At 43.6% G+C, this 21223-nt stretch overlaps 1 long non-coding RNA gene across 1 annotated transcript in view; it reads left to right on the top strand.

Annotated features, from left to right (window-relative positions):
• Positions 1–3672: 3672 nt before the first annotated feature.
• The window catches only part of LOC129127133 (uncharacterized), a 31883-nt gene continuing 14332 nt past the window's right edge, over positions 3673–21223 (top strand). The window contains exons 1-6 of the long non-coding RNA XR_013184500.1: positions 3673–3800; positions 3879–3997; positions 6094–6258; positions 7110–7238; positions 7992–8043; positions 20936–21002. This is a non-coding gene — a long non-coding RNA (uncharacterized LOC129127133). The remainder of the gene's footprint in view (positions 3801–3878; positions 3998–6093; positions 6259–7109; positions 7239–7991; positions 8044–20935; positions 21003–21223) is intronic.

Genomic DNA, 21223 nt, shown 5'->3' with positions numbered 1-21223 from the left:
CACACTGGGAAACAATGTGAGCACAGAGCAGGGAGAAAGAGAAGGGTGGTGTTTGGTCAAACATGTTGGCTGGAGGGTTCAAGTGCCTCCTGCTGCTCAGCTGGCCCAAAGCCTGGTCCTGAACTCTGCAGGGTGCATGCCAAAGGGCCCTGGCTGCCTTTGGGGGATGCTGCAGTGCCACCAAGCCAGCCCTACACGCTCTGGCAAAAGCCAAGGCTGTGTTTGGCACCAGGAATGGTCCTTTGTGCCCAAGTGGCTCCTCCAGGCACAAGCTGTGCTCGTTGCTGCTGATTTCCAGGTGGGCTGTGCCCTCAGCTGGCTTCATGCCTTGGGCTGGCTGCATCCCCTTGTGTGCATTATCAGGAATGGTGGGCAGGATGGTGTGGTGATGTTCACAGGGGTCCCAGGATGAGGGAAGAGATGAGGGTCTGACTCTAAGTTTCAGAAGGTTAATTTATTATTTTATTATATATATTATATTAAAACTATACTAAAAGAATAGAAGAAAAGATTTCATCAGAAAGCAAGTAAAGAAAGCAGAGAATGGAATGATAACAAAAGCTTGTGTCTCTCAGAGTCTGAGACAGCTGGATTGTGATTGACCATTAATTAACAACAACTACATGAGACTAATCACAGATCCACCTGTTGCATTCCATAGCAGTAGATAATTATTTACATTTTTTTCTTGAAGCCTCTCAGCTTCTCGAGAGAAAAAATCCTAAAGAAAAGATTTTTCATAAAACATGTCTGTGACAGACAGGATGGGTGTTGGGAACACCACCTTCCTCAAGCAGGTCACTGGGGGCAGGTGGGATGGCCCTGTCCCCTCTCCACATCTAAGTTTATTCAGCTGCAAAATTGGCATAGTAGGAAGCTTAATGTCTGGGCTAAACTGCTACCCAAGTCAAAGGTGGTCTCTTTATTGCTTGTAGTAAATAACAAACATGTTCCCAAGGCTCTGTAATTAGCCTTTTTTGTAAAGGGGAAATCAATTTCCACAGTTTCCTTGCAGAACTTCTGCATCCTGTCTGGAGAGAGCAAACATTTATCATCCTTCAGGAAATCCTGTGGGGAATCTTTGGAGCTGGCAGGGTCCAGCTCAGAGCAAACTCCTGCAGGTCCCATCCCCATGACAATTTTCCTTTGAACTTCAGACCAAATTCCTCAAAAGAGGAGCAATCCCTGCTGTAGGGAAGGGAAGGACAGTTTAGGAATATTCTCTATTGCTTTTGGAAAGCAGAACCAAAAAAGGCAATTTCTAGGAGAGGATTAAAAATTTGAATCCGGAATTCAATAGCTGATAGGGAAATCTGTTTTAAAGCAATCAAACCCACTCAGACCCATCCCATGCCTCTAATTGCCAACACCAGGGTGTACCAATGGTAATCTGCAATCCTGGGGTATGGGATAGAGAATCCAGGAAATGAAGAAATGGCAGGATTTTGACCTTTCAGCAGAAGATTCTGCAGAAAAATATATTCTCAAGTATGTTTATATTTCCAGAGAAATAAACATTCTCCAAAGGTACTCTAACAAGCAGATCCAGAGCAGAGTAGATCAAATGGTTTTTTATTTGCTCTACATGCTGTTGGGCAGCCAAGATTGATCACTTTACCTAGGGAAAATGGAAAAATCAATGTAAAAGAAGGAACAGGTTAAGTTTTAACAGTAAAAAAAAAATGAAGCTTTCCTCATGTGTCCATAATTTGATGCTGTTTTTCACAGAGGGTTGGCAGGGCTGTCCTTTCTGTCAGCATGAGAGCAGCTGGGAAGTGCAGGTGAGCACGAGGGCACTCACTGCAGGGCTGGTGGGGAGGTGTTTGTGTGCTGGTGTTACTGGGGGGTGGGCTAAGAAGTGTCAGCCTCACTCAGTGCCACAGGGAAACTCTTTGGAAGTTTGGGATTTGGAAAATTCCCACTTTGTTTTAAATTGCGGGAAATTTGATTGGATTTCAGTAAATTTTTTTTTTCTGAATTGATGCTATGGTTTTTTTCAGAATTGGAATATAAAAAATGTCAAGTGTGGTGCAAGAACTCTCAATGTAACAAAATGAACTGGGTTGGAAAAGACCTTTGTGATCAAATCCAACCTATGACCTAACACCACCTCTTCAGCTAAACCATGGCTCTGAGTGCCACATCTGGGCTTTTTTTAAACTGTTTGGAGAGAAACTTTTGCTTTAAAACCTTTGACCTGTTCTAAGTGAGACACTGGAATTATGTAACTGACTGAAAACAATTCAAATTTAGAAATAAAAGCAGTTTTCTGGGTTTAAACCCACTTACTGCTCTGCTGTGGGGTATTTTCAAGGTTATCTTTGCAATCACAGGTGACAGAATACTTTTCCCAGTGCTGAGACATGGAAGCAATGCATGACACTGTCCTGGAAGCTCCTGGGAGCTGTTGCAGTATGGGTTTGTTTATATTTACAATTTAATTGGACTTTTTCCTGGCACTTTTTTGGATTTAGCTTAAGAATAATCCATATTGTCCAAATAACTTCCTAATAATAAGTACCCACTGTCAGAGCTAAATCCCAATATTACACTGCAAAGTAGCTGGAGAATTACCCATTGCCTTAAATAAAAATCACATTTTCCCAAACCAAGCTGTAATCAGTGAGAATTGTTGATTTTCAAGACTTTTAAAACTGAGTCAATAAAACATGCTGAATCTTACCTTATCTACATTTTGAGTATCAAAAAGCATTAGTGTCTCTCAAACAGAATTATTGTTTTTTAAAACACAGTGAAATGAGAATGTACCTCTGCAAATTTAGCATTTTGGGAAAAATGGTTTCTTGAATAAGAATATTATAAAAGCCATCAGAGAGAAAAGTGCTGCTAGGAGGAGGATGTTGCATAAGGTGTCTGAGATAAAGGTTTTACTATTTTTTGTGTTCTCATAAAATTTTACTGAAATGGAAGATTTTTCTCTTTAAATGTTCATTGTTATGCACATGCTTTGCAGAGATAATAGCTACCTTTGCCTAATCCTCATGGGCTGATTTGAATACAGAATTGGAATCATTCTCCAATTGCTTTGAACCTGGGGGAAAAGTATCAGCGTTTATTTCAAAAGAGTTGGTGAGTTTTAAGTTCCCCCAGACATCAGAGAGATTTTAGCCCATGTCTGAAATCAATTGCAATATTTATCTGTTGGCTTTAATTTTTAAATATCCTTCAGTATCAGGACCCAGAACCTGATTTACTTTTCAAAACAATTTAAATTTTTCAAACTCAATTTTTTTTTTAAATATAAGATTTTTTTCTCTTCTTCAGCACACTGTATAAATGCACTTATGATGTGTGAACACCTTTTGTAGTGAATGGGAGTTCTGTGCAAGTTTCTTTTTTAAGGCTGGTTCTTGGAGTACCACATTCTGTGGTGGAGAACTTGCTCTGCTGGGCTCAGGGGGCTGTACAGCCCAACCAGCCAGTGCTGTGAGGATGCACCACGAGGCTGCTTTGTCACATTATGGATGTCAGGGCTCCAGTTCTCACACTGAACAAGTATTTTGGTTATCTAAAATGGAGTCACAACAAGATCCAGTTATTCAGCAAAACTGATCATCCTGCAGAGCATCCTGATGTTGTCCTGCTCCCTGTGTGCAGATCACAGCCTCACATTTTCAGTGTGAGTAACCACAAGCTTTTCCTTAGCTAGGAGCTATCTTGAAAGAAATCCAGTCACTTCAGACCTGTCCAGAGCCACCCTGGATCCTGAGGAGTGCCTGCAGGGAGTGGCTGATGCAGAGCCCTGTCCTGACACTGGGAGTCAAAGAGGTGAAGCCATGGTAGGACAGAATGTTTAATTGTCCCTGTTTGATATAAACATCAGACTCCAGCCTACAGGCTTGTCATTCACTTCACAGAAAGCAGCAGCTCTCTTCAGGCTGGTGAGGAGGCTGATGTAAACAAAACAAGATCCTGAGGAGGCATTTCCAGGATTGGGCAAAGGTTTGGGCTGGACCTGGACATGGCCAAAGAGCAGGTTTGCACTGTGGGTGTCTCTGGGTGCTACTGCCCCTGCTGCTGCTTTCCTGAGGTGCTCAGACCCCTGCTCAGAAAAATGAATGTTTTAATTAAATCATCTAGTCAGGAAAAATTGTTGTCTGTATTTAGATTTATGGATATGTTTAAAATTAATTCCTTTTATTAATGGAACTGAAAGATGTGCTGAATTTTAAACACACTTTAAAATACTTAATGAAAAAGTGCAACCTTACTGTTTGAAAGCTTTTAGGTGAGCTCAAGGCCACCTTATTTCAGTGCTGCAGGGACAGTCACATTTGTGCTTGGAATTCCATTCTTCATCTTCTGGCATTGTTGCATGATCCTCAGCTGAAAATTTTGTTCATGGATGATGAGCACTCCATTTTAACCTTGATTAAATCTTACTGATTCCACAATAGCTTGTAATTTATTAATTAAAAATAGATGGTGGGCTCCCTCATATTTTGATTAACCTAGTATCTTTCACAGTAAGAACTGAATTAAATCAGAAATATCAAAACAACTTTAAATATAATGTTCTGGAGGGATACTGAGAGCATCCCTTGAAGTGCTTTCACTTATGAGACAGCTAATTTGCATGAGTAACCACTTGGCAGCTGAAAAAAACACACTATGGAAAACATTCCACTATGGAAATGATCTTAAATCTTCCAGTCATGCGTGAGAAGCTCCATCAGTTGTCTTTTGGCTTTAACTGGATGTGTTTTCAGTGAGAGAAGATGTGAAGGACAGGGGGCTCTGACCTCCTGTGAACCTGTGAAGGAAGTGACAGACAGCAAGATGTAAACCTAAGGACTACAGCCAAGATACAGCTTGATTACAGATGCACTGAGTGATTTGGAAAGATAAACTTTGCATGACCCTGGGAAGAGGAATGCTGCTGAATGCTCAGGATTTCAAGTGAAGCCACTGAAGCATTCAGTAGTTCAAGGAAAATGTTGTGTCTTTAGGGCTAAAATGTAAATTTATATCCCTTTTTTGAAGTCTCAGCATGCAGGTGAATGAGCTGCCCCTCCCTTCTGGAGGCAGCCAGATGTATAAGGGAGTTCTCTGAGACTGAGGTGTTATTGCTGGCTGTGCCAGTGGGAATTGGGTTTGGGAGCAGGTAAAACTCAGGGTTTGCTTTGCTGGAGCACCTTGTGAGGCTGTACCTGGGCTCAGGTGAGTGTTTGGGCAGCTGCCAGACCTGTTTGTGTCAGGCACGAGCAGCTCAAATAAAGAACAACAGTGGGAACACTTTGCCATCTGCATCTCCTTGTCTTCTTTCCATCCCCCATCCACCTTCTCTGGAGAAATGTGGATGCACATTTTGGGGATCCTGCAAGTAAAGAACCTTCTCTTATCGTTGTTTTACCTTAAAGAGCAGACTAGAGTAAGGAAGCTGGTTACAGATATTCATTGCTCTCACACTTGGAATTCTTGTGTATTTCTGTAGAATAAGTGATGATATTTATTGCTTTGCCTTTGCAGAAATCTGGGATTTTGTATCACCCCAGCACAGTTCATCTCTATGGTTCTCAGTAAAATGCATTCATGATGCTGCTGTTTATTACATTAAAAGCAGGTATACAAGAGAAGACATCAAGTCAATTTTGCTGCAGCATTTCTCTTTGTAACTGAGCCTTTGTTCTCAACCTGAAAGTGCACCAATATAATTTTACTCAACTTTCCAAATGTTTGAAATTCAACTGGAATTTTAAGAATCTGAAGTAGAATAATTTTTTAAGATCTAGACTGTAGCAAAAGCTTTTTTTTCTCAAGAATGTAGGTACTAAGGCTTCATCTATCCAGAATTGCTGTTAAAGACTGAACTAACCAATCTCATGTATTGTATTTAGCTCTGGAGCCTGAGGAAAATGTCTTTTGCACACTCTGGGAAGTCACTCCATGTTTTGTTTTCCCCCCAAATGGGGCATATACCTTCACTCCATCATATCCTTGCTAGGAACTCAAGCTGTGCCTCAGTGCTTTTTCCAGAGAACTCTCACCTTGACTACTTCATGTTAATTGAACAATTTAGGGCTTTGCTTATTTTAAAAGTCCAGACTTATGATATTCATCTCTTCTATGCAGTAAGGCAGAAATGGAGTTTCCAGTCTCTGTGGCCACTGGGCAATTTTCTGTGCAGAACATCCCTGTGTGGAAAAGCTGCTGAAGGCTGTCCCCTGGAACAGAACCACTTCACTCTCAGCTCCTCCAGCTCTCATTCCATGCAGGTGTAATTGCACTGGGACCGAGGTAATGGTTTTTGACTTGTTCCAAGGTGCTGGGAAAGTGCAGCCTTCCAGTCAGACAAAGGGAAGAGCTCCTGCTGGACACCTTCAGCTGCCATCAGCAGGGCACAGAATGACTGCTTGTGATGTTAGATGGCAGAAGATGTGCTCTGAGGGGATTTGGGAGGTGAAGTATCTCCTAGTCCCTTGTGCACATTTTTGTCTCCTAGCAAGGGCTGTGGTGAGCCAGGCCTGGGTGTTTGCCTGCTTGCTGAGCTGATGGATGTGTGTGCATGGGCATGGCTGAAAATGGCTCAGGGAGATGGGCCCCAGACAGGTGAGGTGCCTGGTGGGGTGAGACAGAACTAAACTGGAGTCAGCAGCCTCTGCAATGTGCCCAGGAAAGGCAGGGGTGAGGAGAAGGAGCTGCACTGTTGTGATGTTGGGTCACTCTGAAGGGAGCTGCTGGAGGGTGGGTGCACTGAGAGCACAGCAGTGAGTGCTCAGAACCTGCTGGGGGCTCTCTTTGCTCTCCTGAATTCACTTGACTCCAGTTTGCACAAGCTTTGGATGTTTCAGCTGAGTTGTTCCTAATTCTTTCCTAATCTTCAGACAGTTAAAAAAGATTTCCCATGTGGCTGGGGTAAATGCTGGGCTGTAGCAGCAATGGTTTATAATCCTTTCAAGAACATTGCCACTGCTCTTAAAAGCACCTGTAGGTTATGTCAAGAGTTTTTTTCTTGGAATCAGAGACACCCCCAGTGCAGTGCTTAAGCAGATTACACACTCTGTGCAGCCATGCTGCTGTTGCAGCTTTTCTGTTTTTAGTTAAGAAAGTCCCTGAGGATCTAAACATGGGTTTTCCTCATTTACCAGCTGCAGGAAAGAACTTGAAGTGGTTATTCCTTGGCATGTGTATGATCAAAGAGTCTTTTGCAGAGGTGTGATCCCACATCTTGAATTCAGGGTTTCATCAAAGCTGCTGCTCTACTGGCCCACATACAGGTAATTGCTTCATGTAGCTGTTTATGCTCCACACAGCTCAGAGATAATGCAATAATAAAAATAACCAAAGCACATAACCAAAACTGGTTATTGCTGTCCCCTTGGTGCAGTACAAGCTTTGGGGATGTATGTGGATATGTCTGAGAGACTTGCTCAGTGAGATAACACCTGCTTCTGCAGGCAAGTCTAGAGTTTGTGTTTGTGGTTAATGCTGATGGTTTTATTAAGTCCTAGTGATGTGCTTGCTAATTATTTTAGTTTTGTGTAAGTGCTCCTTATGAGTAGATACAAGATCTTATAGGTTACATCTTGGAAAAAGACCTGATTTTTATACTAAAGTTCTAAAGGTCATTGGGATCCTCATAGAAAGAAAAAGGAAGAAAGAGCAATCACCTTCAAAGTCACTGCTGGGGCTGTACTGGGAGCTGGAGGTGAAATACAATGGAAAGTCCTTTAAAGCACCAGCACTTTGCCCTATCTGTGAAAGGAAAGATCTTATTTGAACAAGAGTTTCAATCTTAGATGTTGGTTGTTCCTATGCATTGAACTGCTCGTTTCATGTTCAATAAAGCATGTTCCTATGCAGAGTTTTGCTTGTTTCTGGTCAGGCTGCAACCAATGTGTGTTCATGGAGAGCATGATGCCATGAACCTGCAGTCTCTGGTGTCAGGATGGGAATCCACAGGAGGCCTTTTAGATCACACAGGGTACCTTCAAAAAGTGTCCTTGAAATCTAATTTCTTTCTCTCTCAGGAGCTTTAGAAGTCACCTGCAGTGACCTAGAAGAGGATATGCCTTAAAATATGTAAGTGTGAACCTGTTCCATGAGCCACTGTTGCAATGTGTAAGTCACAGTAAGAAAATATTACAGCGCATCTGGGAGAGATGAACACACTTCCAATAATTTTGCTTAATGACTGTGCCCTTTTCTGTCTAATGCTCCCTGGATTTTTGTGAAATACCAGGGGTTTGCCAGAGACACTTTTCCTAGGCAGTAAACAAAAAAGCATTGATGGGAGCAAATTGCCAGACAGAACATTGACCTCAGAGCAAAGTCTCTGCAAACAGGAGGGAGGACATGGACTGCTGCTCTGAATTGTCAGATCAGAAAGGGCACTGCAGGGACAGAGTTCTCTCAGAAGACATTAGAAAACAAGAGGCAGAGCTGTGCTAGAGGATCAAGAACAATTTCCACAGCTATATCAGGGCCTGATAGGTAGCTGTGAGTCTCAAGGGAGTCCAGCCCATCTGTTGTAAATGGACAGCAGCCAGAAGATGATAGGCAGCACAGGAACCAGACCTTGTCCCTGTGGATGTTAATGACAAATCAATCCAAATCTCTTGAGCTTCAGGACAGCTTTTTCTTATGTCTAGTTTCAAGTGAAAAAGACAGTTCTTATGTAAAAAGCATGTGTAATAGAATTTTAATTGATAAGTAAGTCCTGATAGGAACCATTCCTTGCAGCTATTTCCTTTGTTAATCAGGTGTACTACCCAGCCAAGTCTGCAGTCCTACATCTAAGGGCTCTGCTATCTCAGCACACTGTGTGAGACACAGCCATTCCCAAGGGATCTCTTACCTAAAAAACAAACCAGGAGATCAGAAAAAGAAAAGCAAAATTACTTACTCAGGGTTATGAGGATCTGTAGTAAAGCTAGGAGTGGAGTTCAGATATTTGAACTCATGGAACATCTCCCAGCCACAGGTTGTACCAACCTCCAGCAGCTTTTAGATGTGAGGCTCTTTTAATCTCTCAGATGTGCTGAATTTACTTTTTGGGGAACTTTTCTTGTTGGTGCAGTGTGGAAAGATGCAGCTGGTCAGAGTAGATGAAGGATGTAGGCAGACTCAGAGTGCCATCTCTTGTAGAAGTCAACTTAAAGTTGCTGCAGACATTTGCCTGTTGAGAGTAGATGGGGGATCAGCTGCACTCTGCTAGATACAGGATGGAAGAGTTAGAAGATGCACAAGATATCGAAATGTTTCAAAATATTCCATCAATTTGTCAGTTCACAAGATTTACATTGGTTTTAGGTAGTGGTTTCGAGGTTCTTATAAGAACTAACATCTGCTATTACTGGATTTCAGAGAAGTTTGAGTCCACAGCTGTCTAGGAGCCAAATGATCAGGCCAGTACATTTATGTAACTCACAGATTCTCCAGAGCACTTTGGGAACTGCTTTATCTGTGTCAGCCTTTCATTTCCCCCTTTCTCAGGGGTGATGTTTTCTGCCTGTAAAAGGTACCTGGGAATCAGCTGACACACATGGCACCAAACACCTCCATCACACAGGAGAGGCTCAGCATGTGCCAGCCCCAGCTCAGAACAGGGTGTGAGGGCTCCAGAACACAGCAGGAGTGGGGTGAGCTGGGCAGCTCCACTCCAAACCTCCCTGAGAAGGCTCCTGATGTTTGAGCTCTGCAGGAGACAGGATGTGTTTGTCAAGACATTCTGGGACTGGAGATGAGATCTGTTTCATGAATGAGGGGTATGATGAGGCCATTCTCCAAAAGGGAAAAACAAACTAACATAATAAAGCCTGCTGATGAGTTCAGATAGAACTGGGACATAGATTTGAAGAAATTTGCATGCTGTTTTCATAAGGCACAAAGAAGGCAAGAAAAGAGGGAGAGTCATAAAATGAAGAGAGAGCAAAGCTGAAGCCAGCACTGGGGGACAATGGGTGGCTGCTGAGCTGGGTGTGTGAGGGAAGGGACCATGCAGTCTGTCTGGGCATGTGTGTTAGTGCCCTGGAAAGAGCAAGGACACCAAGGCAAAGGGAGGAAACCACTCCTTGATGATTCTCATGAATGGCTCTGTGTGGTTGTAATTTTGTCAATGCATCTTTCCTCGAAAGGAAAACCAGGCTTGGTGGAAATAAGAATGCAGTTGTGCTGAGAGATCCTGATCCATACTTAACCTTCACTGCTCCCAGGCATGGAGGGGGATAGGAAGAATTTTGTGCCTTCACTTTAAACAGTGAATTTAAGCACTGCAATCCTCCTATGTGCTCAAAGAAGGAAAATAGCTCCTTGGGAAATGTCAGAAAGGCAAATCAGAGTACATTATTTTGGCAATGTTTTGGCTCACCTAGGTGCTTGAAAAAGCCTCATGTACCTTAGTTAGAGACCTCTGTACCCCTCCAAGGAACTACTGAAAATAGCAACAGAATCAGAGTGCAAGAAAAACAGACTGGAGAGCTGCCAGACAAAAGAAAAACCCAGAGTCCCATTATTTCTGTAGAGTTCATCTAAATCTTGGAGTTGTCCTCCATCTAAAGCCAAGCCATTTTATTTATGTCACTTCTTTCACAGTTAATCTCTAGTGTATCTCAAGAATCAAACCAGGACCAGGTTTAATCCAAGATCACACCTAAATCTCCAAGCTCTAGATTTCTTAATGCCAAGCATAACCAACATTGCCAGTCCTTATTAATAGATTTAGATCTTGACTCTTCTCTTAGCTTGGATTTCTTGTTTATATTTTCGATTTGGAGCTAAATGGAGGTAGTGGGAATCAGGAGGGGTCTAGTCCAGTGTTATCACCCAGCAGGACTGCACACTTATCTGGGATCAGGTCAGGTGGTGATGGTGTTTGGAACAGGATGGTACCAGCTATACAGAAAAAAAGCTGTGATGCTTTGGAGTTGAGGGGAATGAGATGCAAAGTTTTAATACCATGAAACAATTTCTCAAGTGGTCTGTGGCCATTCTGGGAGCTGGGGGTCTGTTCTAGTCCGAGTGCATTCCATACCTTTGTGTGATCTTATTGTATCCTGACAGCCTGGGCTGGAAAGAGAGCCCAGGCTGGAGTATTTATAGCACAGCTATAGCTGGAAGATGCCCTTGAAGAAGTGGAGGGGACATGGAGACCTTCTGGCCTGCATAAGTAATGCTCCAGCACAAACATGCCCATCACTGCACATCCAGACTTGGCTGGGGAAGGAAATGTGCTCTGACAGCTCAGGCACACAACTGGCAGCAAAACAACGTGTTGTGTAAATAGGCCAGGGCAGCCTGGGTCTGAAAGCTGATTAGGTTTTGTATTTCCAAGTAATTAATAGTCATGAAGAAGGTTTACAAATGTTCTTAACACCATGGAGGCATCCCTAGGCCTGTTACAGAAACACACTTGGGCAGCTGCTGCTTTCTTTATTGGGACCAAGGCTGGTTAATGCTCTCTCCCTGTCACCAGTGACTGTGCAGGCTCTGTGGGCAGCACTGCAGAGACAATTTGCCCCATAACTGTACGAGGCAGAGTCATGGCTCAGATGAGGCAAGGATGCAAGAGAGAGGGGTGAGGCAGCAGAATGATCCATCCTTTCTGTGGGGAGCTCAGGGAGTCACCTGGGCTGTGTGCCCAGCCATGGGAGCTGGGCAGAAATGTTCACATCTGGGAGTTCTCTGTCTCATCAGATCTGCCACAGCAGGAGCCTCACATGAATTAGGGCACATCTTGGTTTGTCTTCCCCTTCTTTCACTAAGAAAATATAAGTAAACTGATATTTCTGATGGAGTTTACTCATGGAGTTTAATCAGAATGAGGTTTGGGAGTTCAGATCCCTGGAGGCAGAGGAGGAAGGGCAAGAAAGCTGGTGATGCAAATCCTACAGCCACAATGACTGGAGCTCCCTTGTCATCTTTCCTTTATTTGCTCTGGCATAAAGTGATCTCAGAGCAGGTATTAATGACTAAGCTGAACAGCTAAAAAAAAGTAATTGGCTTTTCAAATTTTAGTAAAGTGTGTCTGTATTTCAAATTGCGTATCTTTTGTAGTGTCTCTGACCTACCAGCCTTTGTAATTGATCTTTTTGGGTAGTAAATTCACTTTTTATCATGTAAGGATTGTTTTTTTCATCTGATCAGCTGCTGAGGTTTCAGTAAGGATGGCAGCATTGGGTAGGCAATGCTGTCAACATTTTAAAAGTACTAAGATCAGGAGTTTGTGTGACCTCCTCATTAATAGACCACAAGTTTCATCCAGTGTTTCCTACATGGAGTCTGAGAACCTGTGGTTGAAAATTTTGCTTTCTAATTTAGATGCTCAATTGCTGATAATTCCACAATACCCATGAGTGGTACCCAGTGTCATTTTTCAGGCATGGCATCTTGGTTTCAATTTTCTGATTTTTTCCCCTGAAATTTTCTAGTCTCAGAAATACCTTCTCTAGGCTGATAATTATAGCTCATGAACAAGGTATCTTCCTTTGAATATCTTTCTAGACTGAATTCTTTCACTTCCTTGTAAAAATAATGGATAGAAGAAACTTAGGAGTAGATGTATAATTAGCTCTGAGATGACTGAACAGTGGGAGCTGGAGCACATCAGAGGTACCAGCACTGGCCCAACAGCAAGGAACAGGAGGAGTTGGGTCACTCTGTTTGCAACATGGTAATTAATGTGATTTGTTTGTCTGAACTGGGAGAACTCTAAACTGCAGTAGTTCAGTCCTTGTAGCTCTGCTGGGTTTCTTGTGGGTGAGACACTCACCCCACTACAGGGCTGTACCAGCAGGGACAGAGCATCATGGAATGGTTTGGGTTGGAAGGGACCTTAAAGGTCTCTCATTCCAGCCCTGCCATGGGCAGGGACACCTGCCACTGTCCCAGGCTGCTCCAAGCCCTGTCCAGCCTGGCCTGGGACACTCCCAGGCATGGGGCAGGATGGCCAAACCTCTGTCTATGGACGATGACATCTGGGCAGGCCAAACCTCTGGGTGTTTTACCTAGAGCAGGTGCTTTGGGAACACTTCCCTTCTTGTTTGGAAAGGGGGGCTGGAGTCTCTGGGGTCTCTGTGAGCTGAGCTGAGAACCAGGGGCCACAGCACATGCTGGTGGCACACTCTGTGGTTGGAGCTGGCTGGCAACACCCCTGCACCACGGGGACACCAGGCGTCCCCTCCCATCTGCAGTGAGTCCATTTGGCTGTGAAATACTTGCACTTAGGCCACAGTCTGGGTGGAGAAGCACCTTTCAGCTGCAAGGTCTGCCCCTGCTGAGGCCACACCTGCAGAATAAGCAATCAGCACTTACACCTCTGTGGGAATGAGCACTGGAGGGATTCTGGTTTGATGGCAGTGGGACATAACCTGGATCCTCCTGGCCTTTCAGCCCCAGTTTGTCCTGTGCTCATTCCCAGCACAGTCAGCACAGACATGGTCAAGGGACTCTGCAGAGGAGGGTGAAGTGGGGGAGTTTGATACTTCCACTTCTCATGGGCTACTGACAAGGATTGCCTTTCTCCCTTCCACATCTATAAAACAACTGCTCTCAATGGACTTTGAATTTCATTACTGGGAATATGTTTTGTAATAGCTCCTGACACTTCTTTCTCAACTGTTAATTTGGTTGAGCTCTCTGCTGCACAGGCTAATGCTTCAGTGTGGAGGCAGTGGAAAATCATTTAATAAAACTTAGGGCTGCTTTCATTTCATGGCTGTTATTATCGAATATTAGTCATTGCTGAGAATCATTCCTTGAACAGTTTGTTCTTATCATCTGAATGCATTTGGCTATCACCCCTTTGAAATGCAGCAGCATCTTGGGTGGTAAAGGAAGGCAGCTTTCATTTTGTTCAGTTGTGCATCTTGAAAGCAGTTGTGAGATTAACAAACAGGAGTTATTGTAATTTCTGTGTCTTCTCTGGTAGTTCAGCCTAAAAAATGAAGTTTTAGCTGAAGTTTCATGAAAGGACACCAGAACTGAAAAAATTACAAGTGGTTCTGTTACCAGTGAAACTTATTTCTCACCAAAAGCGTATGTGATTGGTTCAGTCAAAGTTAAGAAATGTTTTCTTGCTGTTGGGTCAAAAATACCCTTTGCCTTCCACTAACATGAATTGAAAAGAGCTGGGCAGAACAGACCCAGACCTTGCAAAGCTTTCTGTATGTGTGTTTACATACAGGTACTGACTACCACAGTTCTGCTGCCTATTTATATGAACAAAGCTCCATGTACAAACATTCAAAACACTTTTAAGACCAGTAATGTTTGCAGTGTAGACTGAAACCCTTTAATAATGTTTATTTTCTCCTTATATTCATTAGGTAATAAGGATGTGTGCTACCAGCATTACTCTGGTGAAAAACCAGTGCATTCCCACCTGTAATATTCTATGGAAAAGGGTGCAGCTGTCTCATCCAGCCACCCTGTTCTCTTGGGGCAGAAAAACATTGTGTTTTATGTTAGAGTCTAGATCTGTGGAAATAACAACCCTCAAACAGTTTTTAACACCTGGGAGATGTTTCAAAATATATCCAGCTTTGCCATGGTTTTTTAAAATTAATCTTCTATTATGAATGCTGTTTTCCAGTCAGACAAAATCAAAATTTTCTGTGCTTGATGCTGATATGTTTTCCACCCAAACAGCACACATCAAACAGCACTATTTATGCTATTTATTTTATACAGCTTGGATAAATTCTAAGAATTTGATCTGCGTGATGGTGCTGTCAGCTGCATTTTGCACTGCTGTGATAGGACCAAACCTGGTTCACCAGGAGACATAAAGAGGTTTGGAGGGAACTTTGGGAACATCTGGAGCACTCAAAACACACATATTGAGTGAGTTTGATGGAATGGTGCTTACAGTCTCATGGATCAAAATGTCAGTGGTGAAGGAGAAGGTGCCTCTCCTGGTTTGTTTGTTTGTTTGATATTTGTTTTTTTAAGGAAGGCTAATTCTGTCAGAGCTCTGTACAAGCCCATGCTGAAGGGGCTTCCTGAGGAGGTGTTTATTGTAGCCTGTCCCCATCCCAGCTTTCCCTGTGCCTTCCCTCAGATGCACCATCAATACCAACATGGGAGCCCTGCATTTGCTTTCCGGTGTGGGTGTCTTGAGTCACCTCCCTGTGGGTGCCTGGCAATGAGGTTTCCTTACCCTCACAGCATCCTTTGTGCCTCTGCCTGAAGGGCAATGTCTTTGTGTAAATCAGGAGTCTGCATGTCCAGGGGACTTTCTGAGAAGGCAGCAAAACACAGCAGAAGAAATATCTTTATATTTCCAAGGTCATCTTCACTCAAAATTTGCTTAAACATTAATAATTTGCTAAAAGTTAAAAGGGCTTTTACAGAAGCATCACAGACTCCTGAGCTGGAATTTTCTCCATCTGGCAGAAACTGGTCCTTCCCAAACTTTTATCCAAGATGTATTGCCATTTCATGTGTCATATAGAAAACCTGATCTTGTAAGAGAACTAAATCCCTTGTCACTCAATTTCAGTTAATTTCTATTTGGAGTAAGATGTGTGGGAAGAGGGAATATCTCTAATTGTCACATTTAGAAAGAATAGGCAAACTTTTGGGTGCACAAGAGTTTCTCAGGGGACAATGCAACTTGTAGGAGAGCTGTGTCGACTTGCCAAGCTGATTTCTCTTCTCTCCTTGCACCCATTCTTAAGACTTATCTCAAAGACCTACATTCCCTCCTCCTTTCCTACCTCAGCTCAAGGAACTGCCACTGTTTTCCTCTTGTGCCCAACATTTTCACCTCTTTTTCTTCACCCCCTCTGTGCTCCACAGAGCTGAGTTTACTGGGAGCTACCCAGGGAAACTTTGAGGATTTGATTCTGCTCAGACTGAATCAGAGGCTCACAGGCATCTTTGGGTTGTGCTGTTTCCATGCCCCAAATTTTGCTTCAGTCTGAGCTGTGCAGGCTGTGTGCCTGTTAGCTGGGCACTGGAGATCCTGGCTTCCCAGAGGCAGTCAGTGCTGGACTGGGATCCCTTTAGGACAAACACATCTCTGGACATGTAAAATGGGATCACTGCAGTGTTATTTTAAAGGTCAGCCTGCTAGGTTTGTATGGCCTCATGTGATTTATGTGGACCAGGCTTGTGGCCAAATACTGATAATGCTGATTGAAAAGGGTTGGGGAAGGTGTATCCTAACACTGCAAAAACTGAACCTCTTGTGCTTATAATCTTATTAAAAAAGGGAAATTTAGTAGTCACATACTCAATGATAGAGATTTATGGGAATTTTTAACAATTTCAAAGCAAACCCCCACCCTTGTGGGAATCAGACATCTGTGGGGGTAAGGCCAGCCTGTTGTTCTGATTAACAAATGCAAATAACATCAAGATTTAAAATTCAGGCAGCTGAACTGCAACCCTAAGCAAATCATCTGCAAAACCATTAGAAGGATTTGGTTTCTTCAAATTCTGAAAGCATTCACAGGTTTTTTAATGGGAGAAGGGAGGAACCTCATAGAGGGTTCAACAAAATAAGAGCATTAAAGAGCACCATGGTGGATTTTGAAGGGGGCTGTGGGCAGTTATCCACCTCAGAAATACTTATTCAACAATGGGTATCAGGGTCAAATGATTTATACATGCCCCAAATCCCATTAACACAGACCTTACATATTGGAAAATTCCCTTTTGTAGATTTAATCAAATAACAGTAAATAATCAACAAAGAAAAAGAGCAAGGATTAAACTCATTCATCACTAACTAGCACATCTGTAGCAAATCCAGAGGGAAAAAAAAAAGGGAGGGAAAACAACCATCTTTATCATCTTGTATGTGTTCCTAATTTATTGCTGTGCACATAAAGATGAGTTTCAGTATTATAGCTGGAAATAGAGAGAAATGACAAAGCAGAGAGCAACATTTTCCTCATTTTGCAACAGTTCTGAAGCTTGTCAGGGGCTCAGGATGGGCCTGAAGGTGCAGCCTGGCCCGTGCAGCCCCTCAGTGCTCCAGCCAGAGCTCGTGGGGTGAGCTCTACCTCTTGCTGTCCACTCCCAGACTAATTTTGAGGTCTGCCAGTGTTCTGGCAGAGGATTTTGTCCTCTCTGCATGACTTTGTGTGATGCATCCCAGCAGCAGCCAGCTCCCAGAAGCCCAGCCTGTCCCAGAGTGCCCCAAGGGCTGCAGGAGAGGAGAGGCTGAGAGGAGGCTCCTTGCTCAGAACACAGGGGTTTGAGCTCTGCCTTGTGCCACCTGCACGTGGACAAAGGGGCTCCCCTGAAACAGAGAGGACTGAGGGTTTGCACAACAGCCCCAAATGTAATTTCATCAACCTGCACTCTTGTAAAATCCAGTACAGCTCATTTGGTTCTGGATATTTCTTCCTAGAACTAAATTTTACTGCTGTAACAGTTTTGATCTGCTTGCTCACAGTGAAATCTCTCTTTATTAGGACTTCAGCATTTGTTTGTTGCTTTGCTAACCATCCCCTCTTAAGTATGGCAGTGCTTTTAAATAACTAGACCTGTAGCCATCCCAGTAAAGGAACTAGGAATGCTTTATGGAGCAAAACATTGTTTTCATTGTGTTTTTCCAATTACTTTGTAATTCATAAGGTTCAGTAGCTCACAATGGGTCTCCCAGCTGTTATTGCAAATTTGCACTGTTCTGCTGTAGGTAAATTACAGGATAGAGAACTCCAGCAAGAAAAGAAGCTCCTTTACTTTCTGCCAAGCCTTTCTCCCCCTTGACTTTCTCCTGCCTCTCTGTGTTCTCTTTGCTCTGCTCTGGCTCCAAGGAATGATTTTCTGGGTACTGCTGGTGGATGCTTCAGAGAACTTCCTGGAAAATCAGGGAGATGGGACTGGAAACACTTTCTGATCTGTGAGAGTCCTTTTCAGCTGTTAGGGGGAACAGCCCCACAAGTTCCTAAGGCTCTTCAGGGAATAGCTACTTCTACTCAGCTGCCTGGAGCAGGAAAGGGGTCTGGCATCCCTGTGTCTGTCCTGTGCTGTGTTTAGGAGGGGCAGCTGGGATAATGTTTTTATCCTTCCTGGGAAACTGTGGACCTTGAGGAGAAGCAAGCCTGTTCATCTTCTTTTTCTCCTTCTTTTTTTCTCTGTGCTCTGCTTTACCTCTTCCTCTGCCCTGTCCTTTTCTCTTCCCATCTTCTCTGAGCTGTGTGTGCTTTTTAAACCCCTCCTGCTGCTGCTCTGATTGTTACAGCAACAAACAATGGCCCTGTGGAGAGATCAGCAGGAGCCACTTTATCTGCTGAGGGGAGATTACCACAGTATAGCAAGGAAGGAAAAGTTTATCTGAGGAGCAAACAGTAAACAACCACTTTGCAAACCACCTCAGGGCTGCTGAAACCCCTGAGACCCCTCTCTATACCTCAGGCACAGCACACTTTGATGAGTTCAGGTTCAAAGGACAGATCTGGACTTTGCTTCTCCACACTCTGTGTGTCTGTCCATCCCTCCTGAAAGCTTCTGGCACTGTCAGACAGTTTCAGCAGTTGGATAGAGGGATGGTGGCTTACAGACCTGGTTCCTGTCACATTCACAACCACAGATGGGCAGTGAAATCTCTGCTGCCTGAGGGGAGGAGAAGATGCCATAGGGCCAGGTCTCCCTTGATGCTGGAGGGTCCAGCTGGATTTTGGGAGTGCCCCAGGCACAGAGAAAGCTCCCACTGAAGTTTGTACCTTCCCAGACCTGAGGGAATTTTGTAGAGCTCCAGATATGGATGACAGGGCTATTCTGTGTTCTAGTGTAAGTTCCCAAAGACTGCACAGTGTCAGTGAAATCAGTAAAAATTGCCATGAGGCTTCACTGGCCAGTGCAGAGGATCCATGGAGGGAATGGATGGGAGGGAGATGCCAGCCCAGCAGCAAGAAGGGAGACTTTGAACAGGAGTGAGGGCAGCACTGGAACATGGCAATGGAACATTTAACATTTATAGGGAAGAGCACTAATGAATGGCTGGGATCCCAGTGAGGTGGCTCAAGGCTCTGAGGTGCAGCAGGGGGTTTATATCCCAGCAGGACATGTCAGAAGAGAATGGGAATACTTTTTCTGTTTCATCATATTTCTCAGGAAAAAACAGAGGTTAAGGCAATGCTGAAATCCTCAGAGGAAGTTGGAAAAGCATTTATTGTCTCCAAAACACGAAAAGAAAGACTATCAGATGAAAACTGATCTATTTCACCTACTTGCATCTTGAATGTCTAGAATTTACAAAACCTTATCTAAGAGAGTGGCTCTCCCTTGATTGCTTCTAGTCCTGCTCACTACCAAAGATTAAATCTTTACAGACTTGGGCTGGAAACTTGACCAGAAACTGCTGGTGAGCCAAAATAAAAATGGGGGAAGCTGAGTAAACATAAACTAACTGTGTTAAGTGTCTGTCTCTGAAGGGTCATAAAATCCACTTTGAAAGCTCAGCTGTAAGTTTAAGCATCAGGGTAGCTTTAAGTAACTCACCTATTTTACAGGTGTTTTAAAGCAGCCTGGAAAAGAACAGGAGGATTGCTCATGTTGCTGAAGTTCCCCTGGACAGGACACACTGTCTCTCTCCTGTGCAGGGATGTGCCATGAGCACCACAGCACCCTGCTGCTTCCAGCCTGTGCAATAACTGATGGATAACACAAGAGAGGAGTCCCTGTGAGTGAGCCAAGGACTCTGTTACCACTGTCTTTTATATTTACAGAAACATGACATTCTGAGCAAAGAATGAGGCTCACGTGGGAGCCCTTTCTTTCTCCCCCTTAGATTTTCAGTTCTCATTTATTCTTCAGTCCTTAGAGAGGGATCTGTGTGTTTACTGGAAAAACTCTGGCTCTTAATCAGAACAGCTCAGCTAGTGACAGTAAATTTAATAGCTGTACCCATGAGATGTCGTGGTTATTTATTATAGGCTCACTGATAGCAAAATGTTTGGATAACAGTAATAATAATTAGAGGCACTTAATCCCTTTTTGTTGTAGTAACTGCTCAGGGCTGCATGCTCCAGGATGTGAACAATTGTTCATATTGCATGAGGCTGAGTTTTAATACCTTTCTGGGTGAACCATATTTATTTCAAGATAATACAGCTTTTCACTCAGCAATTGCACTGATTATCTCAAGCATATGCCACATACTGTCATCCCAAAAGGTTAAGTCTTAACTCCTACTTATTCTCCCCCCAGGGGATGTCAGCATTGAGATGCAGGATTTCAGGAGAGTCTGCTCCCCAGCAAGATGCTTAAATCCCTCTCCAGAGCTGGAAAATCCACAGTTATTATGGGTTCCCAAGGGCCAGATCCTGAGATGTGAAGGTGTTTCTGGGGTAGGGCTGTTTGAGAGGGGGCTGTCACCCCTGCTGGGTGGCAGCCCAGGCTCTAGCTCACTACAAGGCATTGCAAGAAGCTGCCTGCTCATGACAATTCTGATTTATTTGAACAGCTTTCCAGACCAGTTCTGGGGCTGTATAGACCTCAGATAATTCACATGTGCATGTGTAGGGCTGCATGAACCAGCCCAGTGGGTGCTGTCCAGGGGGTGTCAATGCATCCCTTTGGAGCACAGCCCACCCCAGAGTGTATTCTGCAGTCCTGACACAGCACATGGAGGTGATGAGCATGTGTAAACCTGTGTCCATCTGCTGAGAAGGAATTTAAGTGTGGCTGTAGAGCCTCTAAGTTGAGGGTGACACTGCTGTTGGGAAGACAGACTAGTCATCATCAGTGTGTTGGTTGTAGCAGCATTTGGCTGCTAGCACATCAAAAGATACTGTATACTGAGCATAATCAAATATCTAATTACAAATATTCAATAAATTAAGACTTTCCATTCCAATGATAGCTTATTTCCCTAAAAGAAGGCCCTGAGATAAAAAAAAAATTATCCTGATACAGAAAATGTACCATGCTTATCAAAACTCTATTGAAACCATTCCTTACCCTTTCAGTAAAATGTAGTCTACAGAACACACCATATTTTTCCTTTTCTCCATTTTAGCACTGACAGGTGGATAATAGAAATGTTTTGGACAGTCAGAGAGCTGCTGGAGATGACATATGAGAAGGTGAGTGAGCAGCTCTGTTCCTTCATGACAGATCTCCTCTGCAGGACCAAGAGGCAGATTTCAACTCCCTGCTGAAGGGTCCTGGCCAGGAAAGCTATTTGAGAGTATCTACTGCTCAGTATTCAGCACATCAGCAAACCTAGTTTTTCCTATTCATTCTGGAAGAAGGAGAATGACTGCTCCACACTGCCCTGGGTTTGCAGGTTTCTATCTGTTCAGGG

The sequence above is a fragment of the Agelaius phoeniceus genome, chromosome 16, assembly GCF_051311805.1.
Source record: "Agelaius phoeniceus isolate bAgePho1 chromosome 16, bAgePho1.hap1, whole genome shotgun sequence".
NCBI lineage: Eukaryota > Metazoa > Chordata > Aves > Passeriformes > Icteridae > Agelaius > Agelaius phoeniceus.
This window is presented reverse-complemented; position numbering and strand designations above follow the sequence as displayed.